Raw genomic sequence first — 27,764 nt, 5'->3', positions numbered from 1 at the left:
GGGAACTATGAAAAATCCTCTGGGATTGCTCACCATTCACTGCAACAGAAATCCTGTGTTTCAAAGCACAGTGTGGACAACACAAGGGAGAATACAAAGAAAAGGTGAAAAATGTCTTGAAACCCCCCTCATAGTCATACAAAAATAACCAGTAAGTGAATTTTGAATAGAAGATGAGAACACCAATTGTTTTGTAGGAAGAGATGTTCCAAGAACAGGTTTTTTACTGGGGAAATTTGGGCAACAAGCCCCTCACATGGTTCACAGAAAAGATGCTCTTCTTCTCAGCACTCTTTTCTCATTGAAGTTTGTCATCTGGACTGCTCCCTCCTTGAACTCTGAACTCAGGTCAGGGATGAATGCAAACTCCATGCTGTTCTGTTGACAGAAGAAAGCTGAGGTGGGGAGTGCACTCAGAAAAGTTGGGAGAAACTCCATGAGCGGGTATAGTGTTGCTGGGCAGCTACAACTGGGGAGGTCTCTCCCTGTGCGCTAGGTGAAACCTTAACCCAGAATGCGGAGGGCTCTTGACTCTGATCAGGAAAGAATTCTCCATCAGGTCAAATAAGTGTCAGCAAGAAAGGAATTCATTAATGCCTTGAATGTCATGAATGGCAGCAGCCATGCAGGCAGCAGAGAGTAAGGAAGAACAGAGGGAGAAAAGGGGAGTTCATTGAACTACTTAAAATGGGGCAGATCCCTTGCTAACTCCTAAAGCCAAGGCCACCTGGTGTCCGGTGTCTGCTTGATCTGTGTGGTGCCGGAATTATTTCCCTACCACCCCAGGATTTGGAGGAGCTGTGGAGCACTGGATGGAGTGAGATTATGTTCGGAGAACTTCTACTTCCCTACCTGCCTGAAATAAAACAGGGAGAGAGAATAGGATTGCCTTAAGAGTAGAAAGCTGAATGAAGTGGCAAAGTGATAAAGACACTTACTACTGGAGGTGGAGGTTGGCGAGCTCTTCTCTTTATCATGAGAAAGAGTTCAGAGATGAAATGCAGTGGGCTTATACAACAAGATTTATTTGATAAGACAGTATATACTCAGATGGGAGTACAGTGACCTCAGAGAGGAGGCTCACTTAAGGGTGCAGGGTTTGGGGTTTTATAGGGTCTTTGGGGTAGGGATCAGTATAAGGCGTAATGTATATAGGTAATTAATAATTGTTTTGTCTTAAGAATAGGGTTATTTAGGTGACTGTGTTGATCTGGATCTTAGCATTCTTTATCCACATAGCTTCATTTACACTCTGCAGGTCTGTCTCATCATGGTTACAAAGTCAATTGATTAAGAGGCTGGAAGAAGAGGAAGAACAGCTTATTGATTAAGATAAAGATTAAGCTGTGTCTTTTTCACAGGCCAAGTAGACTTTACAATGGCATGACCCTGTCCCATTTCCCTGCTCTATCTCAATAGAATCATAAGCATAGTAATTTACAAAGATTCAGCATATTGTATTTGAATTATACTTGACTGGTTCTTCAGATGATTTCTAATTGTTTGCTATTACAAACTGATCCTGAATGTAGTAAAGAATTTTTCTTAGTAAAGAATTGCAGAATGGATCTACTTCATTCTTTTATCTCTTCTGAGTATTAGTTGTCAGAGAACTACACAACAGAGGAAGGACACATTTTTATCATGAACAGGAGAACTGTCCTTAAGGCATTCCTTCTAGACATTGGCTGGAAGTTGTGCCAATTAACTGCACTCCAGTTATGCTTTAAAATGAAAATGATGGATATGGAAGGAGAAAACTGGTAAACCAAAAATAATTAAAACTTTCTTTGCCTAGGAAGTCTTCAACCATCTTTCCAAAAGGCCCATTAAATTCCAAGTAAACAAATATAAAACATAATCCAAGATCGTGATTTTTTAAAAGTCCTGCCTAATATCCCAAAGGTTAATCACTTTTCATTTCTTGCAATAGTTAATGTAAAATATGTTGCAAACTGTTGGTGTCTGCAGGAGGGGAAACAAATTAATGGCTGTAAGCATGGTTTTATTTTGGGTGCAGGGCAGAGATTAGAATCATTCGATTCATTTCTGGAAAATAAATGCTTATCACTCATGATGAAGAATAGCATTAGGGACTGGATATGCCTATCTCATATTTACTTAGTTTAATTTTTACTAATTTCACAGATGCGCAAAATGAAGCCCAGAGATAGGTTAAATAATTTGCCCAAAACATATTTCTTGCAATATGGATGAACCAGGATTCAAATTTAGTCATCTTGCATTATTGATAGATGTCTGTCTGATAGGAATTCAGTAGGAAAGGGGGAAAGGTATGGAGAAAGGGCCAGAAAGAATTCTTGCCTGATCTACACGTACTCACAAACTCTCCAAGAAGCCTTGAAATCCCAGGATAAAAGATCCAATCCCTTTGTTTAAAACATTGTTACCATCAAAATGCAGATATAATAAGAAGGAATGGAAGAATAACTGTCAGCTCTCAGCCATTGTTACATTCATGATGATTACCTTTGGCTCTCTTCCAGAAAGCTGACTTTGATAAAAGAATCTGTGTGCCAGAAGGAAGTAGTTCCCTATATAGAGAGCCTCAGACTTAGGGGGTGGGTGCGGGGCTACTTTGGGATTTTGGTACTGGAACTTTATAATATATGCCTGTGAACATTTGGGGGAAAAATACAAGTATAAATAAAAATCTGGCAAGGAACATGACAATAAAACCAAGATTAGTTAGGGATTTGTTAAGCTACCTAAAACAAAAAATCCAAGTAGTAATGGCCTAATGCAAAGATAAGGTTTATTTGGCTCACATGTAAAAGAAGTCTGGTGATAGGTAGTTCAGAGCTGAAACAGTAGTCCGTGATATCACTTAAGGACCCAGGCATCTTCTAGCTTTCCCTTTGTAATCCTTAAGGTAATCCTCTCAGGATGGCTGTCAGCACTCCAGCCATTGTGTGGGGGCAGGAAAAACAGGAAAAGGCAAAAGGGACACATGTCAGCTGATTCTTTCCCCCTCAGGGACCTTTCTGAGAAGTCCCCATTTGGTGACTTCCACCTATAATTAATTCAGTGGCCAGACCATATTATATGGCTACCCTCTCTGCAAAATAGATTGGCAAATGTAGTTCTAGCTGTGAATATTTCTACACCCAACTCAATCAGGGTTCAGTCAGTAAGATAGGTGAATGAGTATTGGGTCAGAAATCGGCAGTATGTGCTACATCTATAAATCTGCAAAAGTCATACTGACGACATTTGGCTTTGCTTTAGGGTGTGAAATAACAGGGGTCTATGGAAAAATGTCCCTAAATTTTTGAGTAAAAAAAGTAACCTATAATTTTATACATAGTGAGGACACAATTGAGATGAGATGCAACAAAAGACATTATCCAATATATAAGTGTTTAGAAAATATACCACCTATGTACACTTCTTAAAAAAAATCCCAAATAATTGATGTCAACTGACTGAGAGGTGAGTCAAAATTAAAAATACAATCTTGAGTTAAATGAGATAGAAAGCACTGGAGATAAGAATTAATATCAGTTTAACAGTAAGTTCATCAAATAATTATTTTAAACAACCACTTTAAATACAATTAAATGCAATGTCTCATTAAATACCTTAGTGAAATATAAACAATGTTTTCATAAAAACATCAATTAACACACTGATTCAAGATGATATAGAAATCATTCAGAGATTAATATCTATGAGGATTTTGAAGTTATCAAAGAATTGTCACAAAAGACTGAAAGGCCAACTAATTTTATTAATAAGTTCTTTCAAACTTTTAAAGAAAAGATAATGCCTCTCCTATTAGAAAAAAAGTTCTAAGCATATAAGAAAGTGGGAAGTTTCCCAATTGATCTGTACAATTTAATGAGCTGGTGCCCAAAATTAATAAAAGTAATTGAGGTATCCAATTAGACACTGCAGTTAATTGTATTTAAAATAGTTGTCTAAAATAATTGTTTAATTGACCCACTGTTTAACTGATCTCAATGTAGTAAGAAATAACTGTAAACCAACTTCTTATAAATACGGAGCAAATATATATATGAAGAATTAATATATAACAACTAGAGCAAATAATTGTAAATTTAACCATAGTTTATAATTAAGTTATAAATTATAATTCACAAATGATGTTATAAATACATAAATAATAAATAAATTAATATATGATTAATGTACATAAGTATAAAGTATTATTTAATTCTATAGCACTGTTCCACTTTGACCAAGTAGGATTTATACAAAAATTGCAAGTATCATTTACACTATAAATCTGATTAATACATGAAATCAAAAAACAAAACATTAAGTCAATAGTGAAAAATGTATTTTATAAATTATAATGTATATTCCTGTTAAAACCTAGAAAACTAATACCAGAAGACTATTTTCTTAACATGGTAAAGAATAACTGCCTTAAGCCAAAGAGCACTTAATACCAGTGTATTTCAGTAAAACTAAGATCAAAAGGGGTATATTTTTATCACCATCATTATTCTATATTGAGAGTTCTAGTCAAAGCAATGAGACCTGAAGTAGAAGTAAATAAGGCAGAGGCATTACAAAGAACGTTACTGTTATTTACAGATGATTTGATACTGTACCTAAAAAAATCACAAAAAATCTAATTGAAAAATGGTAGCTTAAAAGGTAGATATAACATAATCAAAATTTCTTTCAATATCTAATAATCTGAAACTATAATGAAGAATATATCAGTTGTTCCATATAAATATATAAATGTACATATTAGGGAATATAATATCCATATATATCCATGTATATATAGGATATAATATCTCAATGTGCTATATAGATATAATTATAAAACATTCGTTATATAAAATACAAATTATGAACTAAGAGGGATTTAGATACAGAAAACTGCAAAGACAAACTGGGAGGCATGAAAAGATGTGAATAAATTAAGAGTTTGTGTTCTGGGTAAGGAAGGGTCATAGAGTAAATATTGGAAAAAAATGCTACAAATCAATGTATAGAGTTCATATAAATCAGATTAAAGTTCAAATGAGATTTTTTTGGGGGGGAACAATTTAATAAAATGACCCTAACAGTTAACTAGAGTGCAAAAATCTTACTGGTTGTTGAGACATCCGTCAGCACCCACAGTCTCCTTAACTTGGAATCCCTGTGGAGTCCCATTTCCAGGATCACTTCTGGGTCCCTGGGGCCGGCTTGGGCCTCCCTGGGCTGCCCTGATAAATTATAATCTCTGGGAGAAGGGGTTGAGACCTTGATCTTCTTTACATTAAGGCCCTTTACAAATTTTCTGCCCTCTTCATTAATCTTCAGCCTCTAACAGGAGTATTTTTCACTTGAGAAACAATAGCATTTAATAAAAAGTTAATTTTATTCCACCTCACCAGACAGATCACTATATCTGTATTTTCCAAAATTACCTTTAATGAGCCTATATTATCTTGGTACCAGAAATAATGTTAACATTATGTTTTAATTATTTAGGAAGAGACCTTAGTAGCATCTTAAATAGTCATAATACTGTTAAGTTGTTTTGAAAAAAAGAAAATTTCTTCTAACAGTTGGAACTGTGGCCAGGTCCCGATAACCCTGACATCTGGGGCTCTAGGAAAGCACATCATGGAGAACCCTCAAATCATAGCTGAAACTTCACTGGCCACAGAATATACAAAATGGACTAAACATAAATCTATCTAGTTAAAATTCCATTCCACACTTAGGAATCTAATTACCATTCAACAGATATTATCTGAAATGCTTTAAGTTATAAATTGAGAATCGTGTCATATTAATTGTTTGGTGGGGGGGAATGGTCAGGGATTGAGTGAATCCCAATGAAATAATGGGATTATTATCTGTGTTTTGCCCATCTTCACATATTGGAGTGGGATTGAGGTATGCTCCCTCTCTCTTCTTTTTCACCTAACCCCTCCATCTCCAGCCTTGCATTTATAAAAAGCAGAGCCTCTTCTGTTTCCTTTGTTGGGCCATTAACCCTTGTTGGGTAGGAGTGTGGGGGCAGAGGGGCCTCTACTCAGGAGTGGCTGCTCCCCAGGTAGGTGAGGGAGGAGATGGGCAGTTAGGTTCATGCATGCCAGCTCACTCCTCTGCAGTTACAAGCTTGGCACAGAAGAGGCGTTCAGTAGCTCTCTGTTGAATAAAGTTTTTCACTGATCTGTGATAGCTTTCATATTTTCTTATAGATTATTTATCATAGGTTTAATGATAGCCAATCCACAAACCAGTCGATCCACTGAGGATAACTGAGAGTGGTTATGCACACAAAACAAAACCACTAAGAAAGAAAAATAAACTATGCACAAGAAAAAATAAATAAAAGCAAAGGAAGTCATACATCAAAGTGATAGCCATGGATGAGTTTGAATGATGGAACTTTCCTGCACTTTCTAAAATAGTTAACCAATACACACTGATTTTATAATAAAAAAACTGATCTTAAGAACTATTTTCAGAAGTGTTTGCATGTTTGGGTAGATTTAGAATTTTGTTTACCTGATGTTATAAAGCTCAGTTGATTTGGTGGTTTCTTAGCAACCAAGGAATCTAAAAACAAAACACGAAACAAGCAAAAGAAGCCAAATACCCAGACTTGGAATTTGTCCCTTATATGAGTGAAATCTCTACATTATAATTGACTTATTCTCAATAGACAGTCTCTGCATAATGTTGTTTCTTAATACTATAGAAAACAGGAGTAAGAGATGTACTTAGAAGAGCAGGAAACAATGGTTAGCAAATATGAATTGCTCACCCCCCCAGGCCCCTTGTGTACCTAACTTGTGTTGCTAGTACAGAATTTACTCTCATTGTTTTATTAGGATTCTCTCTTCCTGTTAGTGAAACTGCAAATGACCTGAGATGAGGAGTCTTGCCTTGCTCACACCCCCACCTCTGGAATAAGTTAGGTTCTATGTTGTTCTCTCACCTGATAGGTGGGCTTCCTCATCTGAAGGACTCGGCATAGTTATAAGGAGTATGTTTAGCCCTTACTTGGTGTTATGCAGAGGCATTTCCACTATAACATCTGTATTGCCTGCTAGACTGAAAGGCTCATGAAAAGCACAGATCAGATCCTGTATCTGTTTGTTCCAACCTTTTCTTCTCCATGTCCATTATAGTGCGTAGCATACAATAGGCAATCAGTAAATATCTGTAGAATGAATACATAAATGAATTTATCATTTGATTATCACTTCTTATCATAGTTCTTGTTCTAGTCTGATCAAGTTGCTATGACAAAAATACCATAGACTGGTGGCTTAAGTAACAAACATTTATTTCTCACAGTTCTGGTAGCTGGGAAGTCCAAGATCAAGATGCTGGTAGATTTGCCGTCTGGAGAGGGCCCTCCCTCTGGTTTGCAGATAACTGTGTTCTTGGCGTATCCTCGCATGGTAGACCGAGAAAGCGCGCTCTGATTTTTCTCCTCTTACAAAGACACTGATCCTACCATGCAGTCTCTATCCTCATGACTTCATCTAAACCTAAGTATCTCCCAAAAGCCCCACCTCCAAATCCTAACACATTAGGGTCTGAGGTTTCAACATACGAATGTTGCAGGGGTTGGGGGAAGAAAAATATAAAGTCAGGAGCAGTCCTTGACATGGAATTGGTACTTAGTAAATACTGATTTGAGTTGGAGCTCAGATTTAGAGGCTGGTGGTGGTGGCAGGAGGCACATTTTGGTTCATTCTTCTTGGTACTTTAACCCATCCTCCCAGTTGCCGAGTGAGTGCAAACAGTCCCTACCTGAACCTTTCTAAGTTGCTTCTGACCCATTTCAGCACAAAGCTTGAGGGAAATGGCAGGATGGACCAATGAGAATCTATGATTTCCTGTTTCATGTCTCACCTCAAGAACTACAGAAGAAAATGATATTTTATTGAAAAAGGCAAAATTTAAGGTGAGAGAGGACATGAGGGCACATAATAATAGTAATAAGATTTAGAATCTGTTCCACCTTCACAAAGAGCCTAATTATGCTCTCATTATTTTACACAAGTGATTCTGTCCAGGCACCAGCCACCTCCCACATCCACGGGCTCTCTTTGGACCAATCCTCCTGCTGGGTGACTCCACCCAGACTCTCAGTTAAGAAATGAGCATTTTCTTCATTTCCACCACACACAGGAAGGATATTATGTGCAGAACATCTGTGAATCTTAAATGTGGGCCTCATGTAGTACCGCTTTGCCACACATACATATTTTGTGTGAAATTTGAGTTCATCTGATACTTGCCTGCACATAAGACCAAGTGCATGTTGCCTTTTTGAACATAAAACCAAGATCCCCTTTCCAATGGGAAAGAGTCCACAATTTTAGAAGGGTTGAACAACAGCTCCCAGTCAAGTTGCTTGTCTGCTTTTTCTCCCTCAGTGCTCCAGCTTGGGCAAGTGGACACTCATTCAGTTGACTGGAGTCTCAGATTCTCAGAGTCGGAAGGTGTGGCCTCATCACCGCTCCAGGGCTGATGTGGGATCTAGCCTATGATTTCACTTCTCCATGGGCAAGGAGATGACACTCTCTTTGAGATTATTTACTCCATCTTCAAACAACTTCAGTCAAATGAAGAGGAGGTAAGAAGATATATGTACAATCAGATTAGATAGATAGAGATGATAGATGATAGATAAATAGATAAATAAAGATGATAGATAGATAGGTATAGATGGATAGATAAATATAGATAGATAGATAGATAGATAGATAGATAGATAGATAGATAGATAGATAGATAGATAGATAGATACAGGGTGAGAGAGCCTGAGGGATAATGAGTGCTTCAACACATTTAACTCCACCCTGAAGAGTTGTGTTTCCATAGCCTGTTTTGCCTTATACTACCTAGAAAGACAAGCAGACAGTGCATTTCTAGAAGGAAAACAAACCTACTATTACTCAAACACAAAAGTGCAGGAATTCACATAATGTACAATGCCACTGTTACCCTCCAGTCCATGCACTGAGTCACTGAGAGTCATTGGCAGCCTTGCTTCCTTTGGTCTCCCTCTTTCTTTCTTTCCTCTTTATCCCCATTGCTTTTCCATCCCCTTACACATCTCTGCAGCTTTCCAGTTTTACCCTGGCATTAATAGATTCTTACAGTCCTCCACAGGAGCAGACTTAGGGCTTCCCAAGTATTGAAAGTGGGGCATCATCTTCTTGCCAATATTTAGTCCATCACATATACTTCAAGATATTATTTGTAGTTAAAAAAAACACCCCATTAAGAGTAAGTAGAACAGAAAATCCATTAGGTTACATCGGATTGCCATATAATTGAGTAGATGTAATGATGAAAGGGGTTAACCTAGAAGAGAAGATACCCAGTTTTTAAGGAGAACAGAAGGGTTAGTCATTATCCTGGTTAGTCTGAAAGTGGCCTATTTCTGTGTCTTACTGTTTTCTCTTTCTACCTTACTTAGCATTCTATACTCTCCTATCTCCTGGAAAAAAATCATCACTTTCACCATTTGTTTTTTTTCTAGAGAAAGTTTGATGTATTATCTCTCCTGTGCACACTGGAGCCATGGGGTTTCTGATTCTGCTCAGAGTTACTGGAGCCAAAAAGACTATAAACGATGATGAAGTTAGTGAGAATCAGACACAGTGAGGTGGCCTCTCTAGGGTAAATCACAGGAGGCCTGTTGGAGAGTAGAGGGTATAAAATGGATAACTAGGATGGGGCTGGACAGTGGAGGGCCAAGGAGTCTTGACTGGGGTCTGCAGCCCATCAGAAACACAACCGCACAGTGACAACAGCAGGGCCTTCCCTCCTGCCCTTCTGCCATTATCGTGGCCCAACTTCTGCCCTGGCTAATCTCCCTGTGCCCGGAGGTGGGGAGCCCAGCTGTCCTGAATAACAGAATGGGAAACCACTTAGAGGCCCCAGAGCTTTGCTTTTGTGCTTCTGATACAGAGCATTAGACCTAATTTGAAAATAATGTAGTAAGATGAAAGGAAATCCTTCTTGAGCTCCTCATTTTAAAAAGAGTTCAATAAAAAAAACAATGTTAGCTTGAGACCTGAGCCTCAAAGAAGGCTGTCTGGTCAGTGGAGGCAGAGGGAGCCAGATGGTTTTCCCATCTGTGTCTCCTCCCTTCGGCATGGGGGCTAAATGAAGGAGGGATGCCCGGAGTGGACGAGCAAGCTAACTTGCTGACACTGCCCTCTTATTTAGCTCATGAAGATTCCAAAGAATCTAAGGTCTAACTCCCCCCTGGATTTGAGGGAAAACCACCTATAGCCTAGTTGAACGAGTTTCATGGAAGGAACTTTGTTGCTGTGCAAAATTTCACCCAAGATTAATTGAATTTGACATCCTGAATGTCTTTTGCATGATGTACTAAGGTAGTATTTTGAAAAATGTCAGCATCTGATCCTTGATGTGTGGTTTTTAGATGTCCAAAGTATTCCCACTTCTCAAATTCCCTTTAAGAAGCTGGAATGCAATGCATTTCTGGGTTTTCTTGATTTCGGATGAATCCCCACCTTGCTCTAACAGAGCTAAATATACTCCAAATCAACAATTCATCACAGTAAAAAAGAATATTGAATGATAGCCAGAGTGGCTGACTTTGGTTCAACACAAGCTATTCTCTACAGGAAATTAGGATCCCAAGCTAACTTTACATTAAATGGAAAGTGTACGCTACCATCTTGTGGACAAAATATAAATAACACTGAAATATACTCAAAAGACTGTTTACCTTCCTGTGAATTATAGTGAACATCTTGTCCTGGCTCCCCACATGCTGTCGAGAAGTCCATTCCATGAAATCTGGAATTTTGGCCCTAAATGCTCTTTGTCAACAAATCAGGTATATAGTGCAACATGAAGAAAAGGGAATTTACTGAGAAAATTGTGGAACACAAATACCAAAAGACCTCATATAACCTTCACCTTTGACTCTCACTTCGAGTTTTTGTTTTCCTAGTTGCACAGTGATTCTGGCCATCTTCTACTGGACACGTAGTTTTTTGGTAGTGCCCACCGGGTTAGGTTTACACAGTGTCCTATGGAGTTGAATGTTCTAATATCAAGTGAAATTAGTTTATTAGTCAATTGTTTTTCTAATGAATGTAAAAATTAGTTGTTTTTCCCCTCAATGACTTTCACACACACACACACACACCAGCTCGCACACATGCACACACATTTCTCACTTGCTGTGGTGCTAAAGGAAAGACATTTGTGGAAGTACAAAAGCTCTCATCACAGCTGTATGAAAAAAGTAGAGGAAGTCCCAGAATCACAGTGACTTAGGTAACAAGACCTTCAAGTTCATCTAACCCAGTCACTTTCCTGGCACTTGAACCACTTGGGCAATATCCAGCCACTCTTGAAACATCTTCCAGAATATAAGAAAGTACTGGCAATGGTAACCATATACAAGAGAAACAGGAGGTTTTTAGTACAAATTTCCAAAGACACATTTTTTCGTTAATGCAGAGAAAGAGAGAGTTAACAAAATCTGGCTAGTCACTACTCTGCAGAATCTGTGAACACCCAACTTCTTGCCTTGGTGTAGAGGTTCCAGTCTATTTGCAGTATGCTGAATGGCTCTTGTGCCCACTGTTGCATAGAACTTCTAAAGTTAGAACGTTCCAGTGTTCAAAGTTCTTTCATCTCTTAGAGAAGCAAGATATCTATCACAAGCTGAGGATCTGCTTTGTCCCATCAGTTCTTCCTTTAAGCCATCATACCTAAATTAGGAATGTGTGTGTGTGTGTGTGTGTGTGTGTGTGTGTGTGTGTGTGTGTGTGTGTATGTGTGTAGGGGGGGTGTACCATGTACTGTTCTTACAGGAAAATTATGGCTCCCTCTGCCCCAGGTCGATCCTAGTGACAAGGCAATCCTGAAGGAGGCCTCATAAAGTTTATTTTTCTTGGGAATAAAAAATACAACTGGCCTTTCATAGTTTTTCTAAAAAGGACTGATTTGTATCTTCTCTAGTTCCCATAGAGATATTTCAAAGATTATGATATCAGCATCTCTCATTAGTTCACATAAAATATAAATCTCAGGACTTATATTTTTACTATAACATGGCATACACAATAGAGAGCAGAGCCTATTTAGAAAGAAATAAGTTCACCCTCATTTTACTGCCAATGCTGAATTACTGAGCTTCTGCAAAGAAAAGTTCTGAAAACACGTGACAATACTAACAAAGACAGACAGCACTTGGACAGGCATTTGTTCCCAGCACTGGCTCTAGGAAGGACAGGTGAGAATTAGGAATTAATACTTAACTACACTTGAGCAACTGTTCCAAGCCTTACAGACTAATTCCATTTGACTCTGCATTCTGATTTTCTTGACCTCACTTCTCAGGGGTCTTTAATTTTTGCTTTGTTTGTTGGCTTGCTTTATTGCATCTTGTGGCCAAAAGTATAAATGCAGTCTCTGAAGAGAGGCCATTACTCTGATAGGTTTAAGGAAGCCTTAAAGGAAAAGTTGGTATCAATAAACTACTCCTTGATTAGCTATAAAACCAGCAGAGCTAAACCACCTTAAAATTGATAGGAAAATTACCCAAATCTGATCAGAAGGAACCTTCTACACTGCACTGTTTTCCACAATTTAGACCTGGTCTTTTTAATTGCCCTCTTTCTTTCTCTCTCTTTCTATATATATTTTATTAAGGTATAATTGACATATAACATTATATTAGTTTCTGGTGTACAAAGTAATGATTTGATATTTGTAAACCCTGCAAAATGATCACCACAGTAAGTCTAGTTAGTATCAGTCACCTTGCATAGTAAAAAATTTTTTTCCTTGTGATGAGAACTCTTAAGGTATACTTTCTTAGCAACTTTCCGATGTGCAATATGGTTTGATTAACTGTAGTCACCATGCTGTACATGACATCCCCAGGACTTATTTATTTTATAAGTTGCCATCTGCTTTTATGGGAATGATGAATTTTTGAATTCTAATACTAGCATTTTATCATAAAACATTCAGGGTTCTTCTGTGCTTGTGAAGACTGTTGCATTCGTACATAAAGATTTGAGATAACAACTTATTCTTGTTTCTAAAAGAAATTATTTTCAAATTAATGGTAGAACTCCATAAGAAAACAAGGCTCAATACCAAAAACATTACTACAAAGTCAACTTTTTATGTACTTCAGGGTTCTGCACTTGGAAAATTTGTGTGATAGACATAAAAGATAATTTGAGAGTTAAAGACATTATAGAAATTCCAAAAGAATAGAAAGACTTGCATTACTTATTGAATGTCTGTGATATAACAGGTAGTCTGCCAAGGCTCTTCCACACACAGTAGTCTGACCATCACAGTTCAAGCTTGGTATACAGGAATGGCTCACCCACGTCACAGAAGTATAAGTTATGAGTATAAGGTTGGAACTCAAAGCCTATAACCTGTTCATGCCATATGTGTGGTATTTACATAAAGATTGAAGTGCAGCCTGGGTGAGTTCAGATAGGAGAAGAGTAAATTTGATAAAGCAAAACACGTCCCTTAAGGAATAGTTGGGGCCAATTTTTTCAGCCCATTAGTGACCAGAAGAACAGCCTCATAAACCCAGGTCTGCCAAAGCCAGAAGAAAAATGTGTATAATTGGAAAGAGGTTGCAAACAATCCTGGATAATCAATTACACAGGACACCTCTCTTCAGAAAGTGTCCAATTGTTTTCTGTGTAAGATTAGAACTTGGGAGAGAATTCAAAGCTGGTGATACAGATGTTGTGGTTACCTGCATAGGTGCCAGATCTAAAGCTGTGAGGAGGAGCGAGAGCTTTGAGAAATGACACAGAGAGAATGGAGCGCTCACCCAGAATCCTGGAGAATGCCCGTAGGTAAAGTGGGTGGGATAAAGAAATAAGCGTCTGACCCACAACCAATACAACAGACAGGAGGCGGGTGTCATTCCACCCCCACCCCCGCCTTTACAGGTTAGGAACCTGAAATACAAAGTGACAAGTGGCCTGTTCAAAGTCACACATCAAACAAGCATCCAGGCTGGGCCATGAGCCAGGGTCCTGTCCCCACCCCCAGCCCATTGCCCTGTATCCTACAGCTTTATGGTGCAGGCCCTCTGTCTTCCCTAAGCTCGTTAGTTTCTCCCCAGCAGGTGAGAACAAGCAAGCAAGGCCCTGGGAGAGCATTGCAGGCCAGTGTGGGCTTCCAGCAACCAAAGCCTGACAGCTTTCTGGTCCCTAAATGAAATGATCCCATGTTACGCCTTGGTGTACATGGAGAGTGGGAGGGCAGACGGCGGGGGAGAAGCAGGAGTCAGTATTAGGTTTTAGCTTTAATTAACTGCATTCAACAGAGCTAATGCTGTGGCAAATTTCTAAAGGCCAGAAACACATCCCTTAAGGAATAGTTGGGGCCCATTTTTTCAGCCCATTAGTGACCAGAAGAACAGTCTCATAAACCCAGGTCTGCCAAAGCCAAAAGAAAAATGTGTATAATTGGAAAAAGGTTGCAAACAATCCTGGATAATAAATTACACATACTCAGTCCCTTGTCCTTCCAACTCTACAGCTAGCATCACATTTCATAAGGGAGCCGTGGACAAGAGGCAAAAGCTGAGAGGAAGCCTGTGCTTATTAGGCACCAAGGGAGGCCTCCAGGATGAGCGAAATCAGTTGTTTACTTTGATTCCGCGAATTTCAAGGACGTCGTGTCCTGCGGAGAGAAGTGCATGCCCGCCTACTTCCCTCGCGGCCCGGAGGAGGGCCCCACAGCTTAACCAGTATCTATAGGAAAGTTGGCAAGAAAAACTTAACAGAATCTCTTCTAATTAGGTGTTCTGATAATCTTCTAAATTCCCTCGTGCAAAAGCCAGCTACCTACCTCATTTCCTTGGACTGCCTGTAGTTGCAGTCTTCTCTGACATTCAGTGGATCTTTCTCTTCTGGAACTAGGTCTGCAGCTAAAGGAAGAGGAAATAGAGCTCTTTTGCTTGCCTAGTGCATTTTCTTTAACATGCGAATACGTAAACACATGTGCTCACACATGCACACAGGCACACACACACACACACACACACGAGTGTCTGGTGGATCACAATCAGCTGGAATGCAGCTGTCAGGGAGCGCCAAGCTTCAGCTGGTCATGGAACTTGAAACGGGTCGTCCCTGTTTGCTGGGAAAAATCCTTTTTGATGTCTGCTCATGCTGCTGCCCGTGGTGTGTGAATCTGACCATTCAGTCCTCATCCATGAAGACGTGGGACTCATATTTTAAGCCTAAAGCTCCTGGTGGAGGCAGAGGAACCAAGGGAGCTTGACTTCTCTGCTGGGATCTTATCATCATCCCCTGCCTGTACCCGCTGTTTACCTACAACATGTAGCATGTAAACTAGTTAGCCTGCTCTTTCCCACACAGAAGCGCAGCCGGCAAGAGCTGTTATGCCCGAATACCTGGGTTGTCCAGTGAGGGCTGAGAAAAGAATTCGCTCCCAAGGAATAGATTCTCTAGACATAGGCCCTTTTCAACAATGGTAAGATGCTATACTCACCTCACACTTACTGTGACCTACAATGAAAGTAAAGGTTCAGCCTATTGACTCTCTATGGGAGCGTTAAGTAGTCAGGCCACGAAGCAGCCCAAGGATGATGCCTTTTTATGCAAGGGATTCCCCAACATTAGAAGCAGCATTTACTTGCAGGTCTCAGAAAGCCTTTGTAATATGACAGAAGGCATTTTCCCTCTCCCAGAGTCCCTCCCACCCCTGAAAATTGTAAAGCCCTGCTAAGAAAAGTAAGCTCTGTGAAAGCAAGATCTTCCTTGTTCTCCTCAATGTTCTCTTTGCACCTCACATACCTTAGAAAATATTTGCTGAATATGGATGAGGGAACCAGAAATGCTCCCATTTGGAAATATGTTTCTTTGAGTCATCGGAGGTTTGAGGCAATAATCCCTGAGAAATAGGTAACACTTTTGACCTTCCCAGCTCATGGCGCTAAGGACTTTAGAAATTTATTTCATCCTTCTGACCCAGGAAACTTATAATAGTAACACTAATCACCAATTTTTTTGTGAAGAATAATCTCTGTTTATTTGGGAATGTGGTTCATACTTATTAGACAGTATCTTTACTCTTCACAGTAAGACCGTGAGAAAAATAACAACCTGTCTTGACACGTGAGGGACTTGTAGCTCAGAGAAATTAATATCCTGCCTCAGTAAGCCAATGAGTGAGTGGTAGATTCACATCCAGATTTGTGATACTGAGCTTGTGCTCATAGGGCACTAGGGGAAGACCTCAGAGGCGAGTGAAATCAACTCTTTAAGTGGATTCAACCAACTTAAATACTACATAAGACTGAGGGACCCTTTTTCAAACTGGGTGTTCTTTCCTCCGCAGAGTGTGGTTTGTGAGCCAGTGGAATTCTCATCAAGGAGTTTATTAGCAATGCAGTCTGGGTCTTCACCTCAGCCAATCAGTCAGATTCTGCCTTTCAACAAGCCCCCCAGACGATCTGTCTGTACACTACAGGTTGAGAAGTGCTGGTCTACCCTCACTACATGCCTACTGCAGCGAGTTCGGAAGGAAGAACAGAGTAGCGAGAAAAGTTTGGAATGCAGTCAGTGCTCAGAAGAGGAAGGCCTGTTGCTGTAGATGTCATATGACTGGGGAATATGTAGGGAGTAGGTCATGGGCACAGTGTGGGGTACTGGGTCTCTGGTGAGAATGGCACGCTCCACCATAGCACAGTAAACCTTTTGGTTTAATCAAACCATGACGGTTGGTCACTCCAGCTTCTATATCTTTCTAATGGAACAACTGAGACTGAGTTCAAGTTCCAGCATCACCACCTACCATGCCCATTACCTTACGTGAGTCACTGAAGGTCTCTTTATCTGCAAAATGAAGGTAATACCAACCTTATATGGTAGCTGCAGGATTAAATGAGAAGCTACAGACATTAAGATTGTCAAGGCAGGGACTGTTTATATTCTATCATTTTAACCCTGAATGAGTGCTTGTGAACTAAGGTATAATTATGTATCTAAGGTGTTGCCAGTGTTTTAAGTATGTGTTTTTCTCCAACACCTCTCTGTCCAATTCTACCAAATCTGTACAGCTCCAGATAAATCCTAGTTTCCTCTGTGAAGCCCCTCAACTCACATCCGCCAGAGTGGTTTCTCTTGCCTTAAAGAAACTTAGGTTGCTTGAAGAAAATTGTTCAGCATCATCAACATGAAGAGTATGTGTTCTGGATTTAATGGAGCAAATTTTGGCTCCATTGCTTAACATTTGGGTGACTTTGGGCAAGTCACTTAGACTAGTGAGGCTCAATTGTTTCATTTGTAAAAGGGGGGTGGTCATTTTAATAATATCTATCTCATAATCGAGTACAGATAAGGAATGAGATAATGTTAAATCTATGTTTGGCAAAAGCTAAGTGCTTAGATATGTTAGTGGATTTGTTTTGAAGTATATTCAGTGCTTACATTCTTAGAATTCTAATTCTTTTAGGGCCTCTAACTTGGAGAAGGATCCCTTTGCAATAATAATCTCTCATCTTCTTTAAATGTTTTATGTGTTTGCCTGTCTCCTTCTCCTAGAAAGGGATCTGTGAAGTTAATAATAATCCTAATACTTCTAGACCACCTCCTCCAAGACCAGTAGTAGTAACAGCATTTCAAGCATTTGTGATTGTCCAGACTCTGTGGGAAGCAAATTGCTATCGGTGGGCAGGCACTTACCATGGAGCAGGAGCAGGTATTTTATTTGACTTACTTCATGACTTCTCATAACATCTCCATGTGGTGGGATTATTAGCTCATTTTATAGATGACCTTAGGTGATATGGAAATTAAGTACCTTCCTGTTAGCCACACAGCTAGAACTCCAACTGAAGACTCCTGTCCTTTCTCCATTGCTTAGGTCCTGGGATTCCCCCAGGCCATTTGGTGCAGTTTCCCTGGGACATGTAATATTTGAAATTCAATGTAGATACAAATCACCTGGAGGTCTTGACAGACTTCAGACATGAGTTCTGTAAGTCCGGGGGGGGCCTGGAGGTTCTCCTTTTCTAATAAGTCCCCAGGCATTGCTGATGCTGCTGGTCCAGGGACTGCACTTTGTGCAACGAGGCTAACTAGCTGTCCGGTTGGTTGGTTGACAGGTGAAATCTCTAAGACCTCCATCTTGTGAAATTCTTGGGGCTGAAGGTGCACAGGAGGAGGGATTAGCAGGGGGAGAATAGTTAGTGGAACTGAATAAGTGACCAGCCATATTTTGGTATTATCCCTAACTGGAGTAGTCATAATATGGGACTGCTTTGATCTATTTCTCTTAAATTTTATGGTATTGGCTGTTCCCCAAATTCCCAGGATGATCAGAACAACTGAGGCACTTGGAAACCACACAGCATCCCCAGAACCCCTCCCAGGAGGGGACTTTAGGTGACCCTTAATACCAAGGAAGTGCTATAGAAATTGCAAAGGGCAGACTGTAAACAACGGGTGCCGTAATCAAGAAAGGCTTGAGTGGGAGGGAGGAGATGGAGTTTATCTTTAAATAATGAGGGAGTTGGACGAATGTTAAGACAGTGTGAAGAGCACTGGGGGAGGGAGGGCAGAGGTGGGCCCTTGTGCAGGGGCAGGAGCATCGGCTTTGCATTTCCTCAGATGATTCAGGTAGAGGCCTACTGGATTCTGTTTGAAATGCTGTGTCAACAAGGCCAAGAACTGAGGGATCAATATGCAACTGACTATAATGAAAAGAAATGAATTACAATAACAGGTCAGTTGCTCCTCCTTCATTTACCTTACTTTCAGGAGACCTGAGCCTGCACCTCAGTTTTAAAGTAGGACCAATAGACGGACAGTCTGGAGGCCTCCTAGGGCCCACAGAGAAGTTTGGTTTGGCTTGTGTAATGTTTTAAAACTCAGGAACTTCACACTAAAATCCCTACTATGGCTTCTCTTTAAAAACGGAAAGATCTGGCAACATTTCCACACGTTAACAATTGCCTGAACCACCATTCCCCATCACTTGACACCAGCCTGGTGTACTCATTTGCATCGCCTCTCTGAAGTCGGAATTTGTGTTTCTGCACTGTTAGGAATGTCTTCATAGACAAGTCCAGTGAAAGGGGAGGTTGTACCTTCCCCGGGCCCCGTTGGTGGGATGGGCCGAGGCAGCCATAATTTTGGTGATGTTACCTCACCCTCCAGCCCTTTACTTGTCAGCATGGCTGACTCCACCAGGGATGGCAGCCGATTCAGAGGTGGCCCATCCTGAAGCCTGCCAGGGACTTCTGGCTTGGCGAGGAAAGCGAGCAAGGGTAATCACATTCTTCACTGAGAATGCTGGAATTAGAAAACTAAGCAATGGCTGCCAGCTAGTGGAGGAGAAAACTGGAGAGATTGTGAAATGCACTTAGCATCACAGCAAGACAAAGCCCTGTGCAAGCTGAGCTGTGCGGTAGAGAAAACCCACTGAGAGAGGAGAATGTCTTGTGTACTGGAAGAGGCAGTGATAAGACACCAGGTGGCCCTGAAAGCTTGAGAACTTCACTTTGTCCCCTGAATATCATCCTCAGTTCTAGTCCTGGTAAGACCTGATGTGCTGGGTTTCTAATCCTTGGACGTCCACAAACTAGGGGACACTTGCCCCATTTGTCCTATATCCACCCTTCTTCTTAGGGAAATAATACTCTGAATTTCTTTAAGGGAACTGGCCCACCATGGGGACGAAGCCCATTTGAGAATGAAGCCTATGAATGGGAGACAGAAGACCCCTACCCTAAATCTTCCAGATATTTCCTTTTCTTCAGAAATGGCTGTACTCAAAAGATTGCTCTCTAAGCCTTTGTTCAGCATATTCGCCCATATTTAAAGCATAAGTAGGAAATGCAATAGTGATGATGATGAAAACACACTTCATAAGCATTTAGTAAGTATCATCTGTACACGATCTACTGAAAGGCAGACAAAGATGACCCAATCTTCATGTTCAGGGAGCTTACAATCTAATGGAGAAGACAGAAAATGTACTTGAATTGCTATAATGTAACAACAGAATGAAATAAACACTACAGTAAACACTTGCTGATCCTCATAGTCCTTTGGGCAGAGAGAGGAGGAAGCGATTCTCTCTAATTGGGGTTGAGACATCTTGGTAATCTGGTTTCCTAACAAATGAGAAAGAGAGGTGATAGATGGAGAGCAATTAACAGGGGGCACTGACAACAGCACAGCGTTGATGGACATGAAGGAAGGAGATGGACAAGGAGTACAAGAGAACTGGAAGCACAGCAGGCAGAGAGAATAATCCCTTTAAAGAGACTCGGGGCCATCACAGTGACCCCAAGACTGAATGTCACGAAGGTGCAGAGGAGGAGGACGTCACTTTGGACTTGTGTGGTCTGGGAATCCCTCCCAAGGAGACTGGCCTGCAGTGCGGCTTTGACATTTACATGGGATTTGGAAGAGGGTGAGAGGCAGCGAGGGCATTCCCAGGGAAAGGAACCATGTGCACAAAGGCACAGGAAAGTGCAGGAACCTGTCTGCCCTTTCAGGGGCTGTGTATGTGTGTGTGCCGGGAGAGGGGAGTGGGGTGACCCGCCTTACTGGAGCTGATAGTTCACAGCGGAGAGTGCTGGAAAAACACTCTTGATAAGGCTGTCTGGAGCCAGCCAGTGGAAGGCCTTGCATTTCAGGACAGGGAGCTTGGCCTTGATCCTGGAGGCAGTAGGAGCCAGAGAAGATCGGGGAAACGGGTTGACTTGCTGAAAGAGTTCCTCACTCACTAAAGAAAAGCACCAGCGCAGCTCATTTTTCCCCTTAGAAAACAAGCATAGAATTTAGCTTTAAATGCACCCCCAACTCCACGAAAAGGCTATACCAGCCCCTGCAAGACTCCCACGGGGAGTTCGCAAGTTCAGACTCAAAGCACAAGATGTGTTTTACTTGGCTTTTAAGCATGCATATGGGTGATGCATGTCCTCAAATAAGGACAGACCGATATGATTAAAACTTTTATATCAGTTATTCTGACTCTGTCACTGTGTCTTTTCATTCCACTGTTCAGCCTCCAGCCCCTCCTCTTCCGGACACCCAGGGTCAAATGGCTGGCAGACAGATGGTTTACTTCCTTAGTAGCATGTGTGATGTAGATTGTCAAGATGAGGGGTTTGCCGGAATTGACTACTGCTTTCTCAAGCTTTCCAAGCCTCCCTTGGCTCTTAGCAGTGTTTAGAAACACCTAGAAGAGTGTCTGGCACATGGCAGGGATTCCAACCAGAACTAATTAGTAGCAATGTTTATGATACATATGGTTTTCAATAGAAACTTTTGATGTATTTCTTCTTTCTCCATTCTTCTCACTCACTGACTCCCCACTACTGCTTCATTTTTTATTCCTCCTTTTTCTTTTAGATTCTCTGTTCAGTCCATTCTTCTCTCTTTCCTCCTTTTCTTTCTACTTTCTATCTCCTTGTAATTTTCTTTTTCCTTACAGGAACTGGGAAAGACAAGGGTGTGTGGGCGGCCGTGGCATTCCTCCAAGGAAAGTGTGAGGCTTTGGGCAAAATAGATCTCTCATTTCTTCCAAACATAGGTCTAATCTGAACTGTCTCCAGGCTCTAGTTTCCAATCCAACTTCGGTGGTTTCAGCTGGACTCCACGAGACGAGACCCCAGGGATGCTGTGTCGTTAGTCTTGGAGAAAATCAGTTTTCTAGGCACCTCACTGATCTTGCAGATTGGGGCACTTACAGTCCCTTTTCAAGTTACTGGAGCCCAAGAGAGACTCTTCTGAGCAAAATGCCTTGCTGAAGAGAAACAGGACTTCATTAAGAGTTTGATTTATCCCCAAATGATCTATTGTTATGCATCAAACATGTTTTCCCTATGAACCAGTTGGCAGGGATCATGCAGATAAATTACTACAAGATGTAACCAGACAAGCTGTTGAAAGGGGAAATGGCTCTGTGTGTGTGGAACTCAGGAGAGCACATCTATAAACATGTGTTGGGAAATCAACTCAGTGTAAATTTGCTGGAAGAAATGAGCTGCTGCCCCCAAACTACCAGCTTGCTGTGATAACTAACTATTCTTTTGAGGTCATCATCCATTGTTTCAGTGGTGAGGATGGAAAAACAAGGGTCAGACCAACTCTGAAGTGTCTTCCAAGGGGAAAGGATACTGGATTATCCATAGGCAATTGTGAATTCTTCCCATAGGTATAAGTCATGTTAGCTAACCGTGTTCTGCTGGACAGAACAGGTGAGAGTGATTCTCTCTGTATTTAGTTGACATAATGATAGATTTCAAAAGAATAATAGCAATATATAACATAACATAACATAACATTATAATATAATATAATAATGTTTTTATATTATATTATCATATGACAGCAGAGTACTATACAGTTTGGTATGGAGGAAAAAAACCCTGGCCATGGCATGAGAAGTGGGTGGGTAATAGATCCTGCTTGACTACTAGCTACTTGCTAGTCTGAGACTCTTGGAAATTTCCGTAACTTCTCTAAGATTTCTCCCTCTTTTATAAAGGAGGACAAGCATATGCCATTTGCTTTACAAGGTTGTTTTGTTAACACATACAACATGCCCTGTAATTGCACAGTGGCCAGTTAAAATGAAATGAATGAAATAAAATACAATTAAAGCTGTAGTTCCTCATTCACATGAGCTACATTTCAAGGGCTCAATAGCCACATGGGGCATGTGGCTACTGTATTGGGCAGCACAGACATAAGACATAGAACATTTCCATTCATGTGGACTAGTGCCGTCCTTGAATATGTCAGACACGAAGTAGGTACTTTAACATAACTGTTGATTCCTGCTTCATAGTTTTCAAAGCACTTTCACATGTAGGACTTCACTGAGGGGCTGTCTATCCAGCAATCTTGGAACACCCTTTCACAGTCTCTTGGACAAGGCTATCTCTTTATACAGTGTTCTAACCTGGCTCAAGTCTACAAAGCATGGTGATTGCTGAAAAACTCGAGGGTGTACAAAAGTGAGGATTTCTGGGCCTTTAGTTAAGAGACACCAAATGCATGTGTGAGAGGACTTGACTCTAACACAAAACCCACCTCAGTAAAGATAACAATGAAAGTAGAAATGAGGTGGGATCAAGGACAAGCCTCTAAGGATAGCCATCAAGGACTCATTCTTTAAACAGGAAGAGTGTAAGTGGGATTTTACTAACATGCAAATGACCCTTCTCATGTTTCACTTAAGTGCCTTGGAAAAATCTAAGAGTAGAAGAAGGTTACCCCTGATGTGTAGCTGATGCTTAAGAAATGTTTTCAAGGTCAAAGCAGAGTTAATCACAAATTTGCTTTCATTTGTTTGAGGATCATTTTGGCTTTCTAGGGTGAGTCCAACACAACTATGCAGCATGCTGCAGAGGTCCTCTTGATCTTCAGAGCATATTTCTTGGCAGAAAAGCAAGCACGAGGAATGGTTGCCCTCCATGGGCAGCAGTGAAAAGAACAAAAGCAATAGCTACGTTTGTTGAGTGCTTCTTACTTTCACAGTTCCTTTCATATTACACAGTATCTGATTAATCTCCACCATAACCTTATGAACTAAGAACTATTTCTGTCCCCATTTTGTAGTTGAAGAATTGAGGCACTAAATAGTTAAAAACTCACCCAAGAGCCCCGAGCTAGTAAACAGTGGAGCCAGGACTTGACCTTGGGTTGTCTAGCAGAAGTTCATGTTCTTTACCACTGTTTTCTGAGGCCTGTCAGGGTAAGTGATCTTTCTGTGGTTTCCTTATTTAAGTTAAAAATGAATTCTGTTACACTGTTTCAGGTTTTCCTTCTGCAGTTTTTCTGGCCACTGTAGGAAATAGCTGTAGATACTAAAGAAAATTATAGCACTGAAAATAATGATGAAAACACCGCTTTATAGATAAGTCAACTTATAGATTCATGTAAATAAACATTTGATGAATAAGTGAAGATAATGAATGTAAATGAAGCAGTGAGATTTAGCTTTGGAAGTGCAGGGCCATTTTGTCTTAAGTGCTTAAGTGAAGAAAGTGTCAAGGAATATGAGACTTAGATGGGAGGGTCAACGATCTGTAAGCCAGCTGCCTGCTTTTGTAAGTAAAGTTTTATTGGAACGCAGCCACACCCAATCATTTATGGATTGTCTGTGAGTAGAGCTGGATAGATGTATGACCCACAAAGCCTAAAATATTTACTATCTGACTCTTTACAGAAAAGGCTTGCTGATCCCTGACTTATCTGACAGTGAGAAAATATAATTATGCTCTGACCGTGGGTCTTAGCTTATATCCATCATTTTCAGTAGACTAAAAATATAGGACTTCAATGGTATAGTATTAATAAAATTTGACACTGTTTAGTTTTACTTAACACAAAACTACAAATAAAGGGAGTTTACAGGTCAAATGGCAAACATTTATAATAAAGTGTTGTTGCAGTTCTGAATTGGAAAGCCAAAGGCAATCCTTAAATACAGTCGAAAGAGTGGCTGCTCTGTGGTCTTTCAACCTTCTGTCCATTCCTGTTTGATAGCTCTCATCCCAGGTAATCATCATGATTATTCTTGCTGTCATTTCACCTTCCCCATCTGAGTTTCTTGATTCCAGCTGTGTCTTTGGTAGCCTGGGGCTTACCACAGTGATTGGCACAAAGTAGTAGCTGAATGAAAAGCTATGTGGCAAAGAGTTGAAGAAGGGAGAGAGTGAAGCAGCCACAATACAGGGGTGCTTGGGCAGAGTGCTGTCTCAAAGACAGAATGAACCAGCGGTTAACTCACAAAATGCACAGCCTTGTTACTTACCAAAGTGAAAATACACCCAGGCTGAGCCAGTGAGTCACGGCTGACTTCTAGTGATCATACAGTACGTGCCAGAGACACACTCTTCTCAGCTTCCAGCAGACGTTTATGTCATCAATCTTCACAACTCCATAGGTTATTTTCTTCATTTCCTAAGTGAGGAACCTGAAGCACAGAGAGGTTTATTACCTTGTACCAGGATACGTAGCTAGAAAATGGTAAAAGAAGGTTTAAACCCAGGGAGTCTGACTCTAGAGACAAATTTTGTATTAATTATGCTATATGGGTCTCCCTGTGGCTGGAACTATGACCCCTTCTTCTTCAGCAGTGTGCAAAACATTCTGTGGGGAGCTATTCCCTGAAGCATATGTTTCCACTTTTCAGTGAAAACCAAGAGCCCAAACCACGTTTGTTAAACAGCTATTCATCTTACAGCCAATTTACTAGTAAGTGGCCTCTCTAAAATAAAGCATATCTTTGAATCTAACCCTGTTAGTCGTACCATACTCCATTGTCTTTGTATTTCCAGTACTCATTGGGAATTTTCTGTCTCTGTTATGTTTTCTATATAGTTAAAAATATATTATTTCAAATTTAGGAAAACTAGAAAAGCTTTAGGTAGTAGGTCCTTGCTACTCAAATTCCAGTCTGAGGTCCATAGCATCAATATCACCTGAGAACTTTTTAGAAATGCAGAATCTCAGGCCCAACCCCAGACCTACTGAATCAGAAATCTGTATTTTAACAAGATGACCAGGTAAATCCTATGCACTGTAAATCTAAGGAGCATGGACTCTGCCATGACAGTATGATTATCATTGGCTCTCCAAAAGAGATAATAATTCAGTACCTCTGGAGGTAATGAATGACAAGTTGGTAAAAGCTTGACATCCTAAAGGCAAAGGTCCCATCCTAGGTGTGAACAGACCTGGTGGCTCACAGTCCTGTCTGCACCGTGGGAATCACCTGGGAAGCTTTTCCAAAACCCCAGAGCTATTAAGGGATTTTACAGTTCTACACAAATTTTAGGACGTTTTTTTTCTACTGTGAAAAATGTCATTGGAGGTTTGATAGGGATTGCATTGAATCTATAGATGGCTTTGAGTAGTATGAACATTTTGATAATTTTAACTCTTCTCATCCATGAATGAAGGCTATCTTTCATTTATGTGTGTCTTCTCCAATTTCTTTCATGACTATCTTATAGATTTCAGTGTATAAATCTTTCACTTCCTTTGTGACATTTATTCCTAAGTATTTTATTATTTTAGATGCTATTATAAATGGGATTGTTTTCTTTTTTTTTTCTCAGCTAGCTCTTTGTTATTGTATAGAAACACAACTGATTTTTTATGTTGATTTTGAGTCCTAGACCTTTACTGAGTTCATATATATGTGTGTGTATATATCATGTCATTTGCAAATTGAGACAATTGTACTTCTTGTTTTCCAATTGGGATGCCTTTTATTTCTTTTTGTTCTTTATTGCTCTGGCTGGGACTTCCAGTACTAAGCTGAATAGGAGTTATGAGAGTGGGCATCCAAGCATGCATGGATTCAATAATAATTTTATTGGCAATGCAGTTTACAATCCAATAGTAATCTGGAAGTGGAGAATAATGCTTATTTCCATTTTCAGAAAAAGCGTGACGTGTCTAAGGATTTAAGGATCTTTTACAACCCCATGCTCGGCTCCTCCCACACTGGGCCCTCAGCCTTCAGGATGGGAAACAGTTTAGGACTGTAAGCTGCAAGTACACCCTTCGTGAATATTATACACATGGGGTCTCCTCTCTTTTTATTTTTCATTTAAATATGTTCTGGTGAACAAGCTGGGATACAAGCCCTTTCATCAGAAGTTGCTGCTGTTCAGCCATATGAAGATCAGTACTCTCAGCCCATCTATTTTGAAGCAGAGAACTTGGAAGAAGTCAAGGCTGAGCCTTAGTAAGTATGGGATGGGGGCAGGGAGTAGGGGAAGGAGTATGGCTTCAGTCCCACCAGAGAGGGTGTGGGCAGACTGGAGAAGGAAAGAACTTGTGTATTTATTCTTTCACTCAGCAAATCTTTATTGAACAACCTGCTATGGCACTAAGGACTTCTAGCAGTGTGACCTGAGGCAAGTTAATTAACTTTCCTATCCTCAGATTATGACCTGTAAAATGGAGATGATAAGAGAGTTGTAGATAATATGCACAGAGAGTGACACATTGTATGCAATGTAATGGGTGATAATGGCTGTTGCTGCTGTTCATGTTGAACAAGGTGGATGCCGTGTTGCACCATAACATTTTGAGTCAAATGAGACCCAAAGAAAACCACACAGAAAATTGCGTTAGCATTGTTAGAAGGAGCAGAGGAGGGTGCTGCTAGCACAGAGGAGGGGCACCTAATTCAGACTTCCTAGAGGAAAGGAAGCTAAAGGTGTAAGAGGAGATATTAAGGGTGAGCAGTAGTGTTAAAGAAAAAATGGTTCTGGCACATGTTAAAGATGGTGAGGAAGACTTTTCTCAAAAGAGCTGGTTTTGCAGTAGGGGGGAGAAATTAGGCTCAATCTGAGTTCCCAAAAGAAGGGGCTTTATAGCCAAGGAGCAGGCTGGGGGTCATCAGATGGAAAATCACTAGGAGGACAGGATAATTCTTACTAAACTGAGCAAATGGGATTCTTCCCAAAGGCAGGCCAAGGTGATCAGATATCACCTGGGGGTTGTGGGGGCTGAGGAAGGTGATCAGGTATTGAGGGGGAAGGGTTCTGGCAAAACTGATTTGGCAGGATTCTTGCTGAAAGCAGATTCTATAACGATAGAGACAGAAGCTCAAGTCAGGCCTGGTGGAACAGAGGGCTCAGAAGAGCCTGTTTAAAGTTTGGTCAAGGAGAGAATCTTTGTTAGTAGTTACCCAGGTGAAGAGGTTCCAGGTAGAAAGTCTCTTATACAAAAAGTTCAAGACCAATGGAC

The 27,764-nt window shown here is 40.5% G+C and overlaps 2 long non-coding RNA genes across 2 annotated transcripts in view; one reads left to right on the top strand and one right to left on the bottom strand.

Annotated features, from left to right (window-relative positions):
- Window positions 1-192: 192 nt before the first annotated feature.
- LOC130678953 (uncharacterized) lies at window positions 193-25,118 on the bottom strand. The gene is made up of 3 exons (XR_008991929.1): window positions 24,811-25,118; window positions 14,857-14,935; window positions 193-378 (listed from the first exon to the last, which is right to left on the bottom strand). It is a non-coding gene; the product is annotated as an uncharacterized LOC130678953 (long non-coding RNA).
- Window positions 25,119-26,435: 1,317 nt separating this feature from the next.
- The window catches only part of LOC130678951 (uncharacterized), a 72,466-nt gene continuing 71,137 nt past the window's right edge, over window positions 26,436-27,764 (top strand). Inside the window, exon 1 of the long non-coding RNA XR_008991927.1 lies at window positions 26,436-26,754. This is a non-coding gene — a long non-coding RNA (uncharacterized LOC130678951). The remainder of the gene's footprint in view (window positions 26,755-27,764) is intronic.

The sequence above is a fragment of the Manis pentadactyla genome, chromosome 10 (assembly GCF_030020395.1).
Source record: "Manis pentadactyla isolate mManPen7 chromosome 10, mManPen7.hap1, whole genome shotgun sequence".
NCBI lineage: Eukaryota > Metazoa > Chordata > Mammalia > Pholidota > Manidae > Manis > Manis pentadactyla.
This window is presented reverse-complemented; position numbering and strand designations above follow the sequence as displayed.